Source organism: Carassius auratus, unplaced genomic scaffold (genome assembly GCF_003368295.1).
Source record: "Carassius auratus strain Wakin unplaced genomic scaffold, ASM336829v1 scaf_tig00017072, whole genome shotgun sequence".
NCBI classification, from domain to species: domain Eukaryota; kingdom Metazoa; phylum Chordata; class Actinopteri; order Cypriniformes; family Cyprinidae; genus Carassius; species Carassius auratus.
This window is the reverse complement of record NW_020524738.1, coordinates 113,942-116,054: the sequence shown is the minus strand read 5'-3', so window position 1 is coordinate 116,054 and position 2,113 is coordinate 113,942. Positions and strand designations below refer to the sequence as shown.

Sequence of the window (2,113 nt, the reverse complement as noted above, 5' to 3'; positions counted from 1 at the left end):
TGGACAATGAATCGGTTCGCGCCTTTCTACATTTAAAAATATTACCGTTATTGTCGTCTTTCGGTGAATGAGGCGGCTAACTGTGAGCTCTGCTCGTTATAACTGACTGCTCGGTCGGTCCCGAATTATTTCATATTTGCCTGTACATTTTTTATTTATTTTGAGCGAATTTGAGTCGTGACATGTCAATGGAGAACAAAAACTGTGAACACAAGAAGGGTCAGTTCTGCGAGGTCCTGAAAACATCCTGGCAAAATGAGGTAAGTGTAATGGGGTGGAGGTAGCATTAGTTGTGCCTCATATTAGGCATGCTTGGGACTACAAATGTGTTGGACTACAGATCCCATGAGTCCAAGTACTATAAAGGGGGAAATCAAATCTTCTGGCCTTTCTCTTTGTGGGACCATGTGCTGCGTAGGAGAAGCTGTGTGGTATGTTTCAACGCTTGGTGATAATGAAACTAGTCGTTGCCTTGTGAACATTATTAAAGTAAATTGTGGAAGTAAGGGTTGTGACTCATGGTTATGGTTAGTGTAGTCCATTTTAATGTGTGTTTGTTTGTTTGTTTTATAGTATGCTTAAAGGATATATACTGGTGGATGCCTCAGAAATTGAGTAGATTCATTCATTAACACAGGTACTTATTTTAATTGAATATTGGAGTATGTGAAGTTTGCTTTTTTATTGTTAGGTGTTTTTAATTCTGTTTTTAATTCTAATATTCTAAAGGGGCAATCATGAATTGTATTTTCTTTGTTTTGCAGATGATGCATGATTGCCGTTTACTTTTATCTAAAATATTGGTGGGTTAATGTTGGGTTGTAAGATATGACTTTTAACAGTTACACTATGATGAAGTGATTTGAATTTCTTGTGGGACTGTGATTTTGTTTCGTTTATTTGTCTTCGTTTTGTGTTAATCAACCAAAGACAAAGGGGTTCCCATTCTTGTATGCATGGTTGACTCTTAAGGTGATTGGGCACAATTTGTAATGGTTTGAGTCAAGTGCGTGTTGGTTTTCTATTACACTTGTGTTATTGGTTTTGTGCTGTGATTTGAGTGTACTTTTTAATAGTGGAACTGCCATTGTATGGGATTGGGGAACCCTATGGTCTATAGTGGGTTAAACCTTTGTGTTCTTTTCGTTTCTTTGCCACTTCTTATTACCATTTGTGTTTAATAAATCTGTTTGTGCTTGCAAGGAAACACACTGTGGTTGTTGCCCTTCTTTTACACCTTCCCCATTACTTGTAAGGCCTGGGGAGGGTTACAAATGGCGTAGTCGGCAGGGTCTGTTTGATGTTGGGCAGCACTACAGTGTGTTACTGTGGACCTTGTTTTTTTTGTTGTTGTTGTTGTTTATTTATTTATTTTTTTTTATTTTTTTTTCACTGATACCCACCATTTTGTGTAGGTATTTAAAAGGTATTTGTATAAGTAAACGGCAGTCGTGCAAGAAGAAAACACCGTAACTATGGAACAGGAGCTGACAGAGTTGCGGGAACAGATACGTAGTCTACAGGCTGCAAATGAACAATTAATGCAACAACGTTCTGCATCCAGCCGTGACTCTCTTAACCAGCCTGTATCCAGCATTAATGCTCCTCCGCCGGTGCCTTTCACTAGAGTGATGTATGTTCCTCGGGAGCGGAAGTGTCGACGGTTCTGTGGGGACTTGGACTCTACTTCAAGCATAGAGGACTGGATTGAGGAGGCTGAAGCCTGCGTTGGGGATGACAGTTGGACTGTGCGAGAAAGGGTAGCATTCCTTTTAGATCATTTAGGAGGGGAAGCCAGAATGGAGATTAAACTCCGAGCAGCAGCTGAACGTCAGACTCCCGAACTCATATTTAAGGTTTTAAGAAGTATGTATGGAGCAAAACAAACATTTGTGCAGTTGCAGAAAGGGTTTTATGATCGAAAACAAAGAGAGGGTGAATCCCTAATTGAATTCTCTCATGCACTTATATCTTTGATGGATTCTATTCTCGTAAGTAGTCCACATGGTGTCCCGAATGCTGACCAAGTTCTCCGTGATCAGTTTGTGGAGCAGGTTAAAGATGTAGCACTTAAACGTGAACTTAAACGTTTTGTAAGACAAACTCCACACTG

General features: G+C 39.8%; 1 long non-coding RNA gene across 1 annotated transcript; it reads left to right on the top strand.

The window, feature by feature from the left end:
* The first annotated feature begins 303 nt into the window (after window positions 1-303).
* Window positions 304-1,369, top strand: LOC113075486 (uncharacterized). Its single transcript, XR_003280944.1, has 3 exons — window positions 304-431; window positions 574-637; window positions 765-1,369. It is a non-coding gene; the product is annotated as an uncharacterized LOC113075486 (long non-coding RNA).
* Window positions 1,370-2,113: the final 744 nt, after the last annotated feature.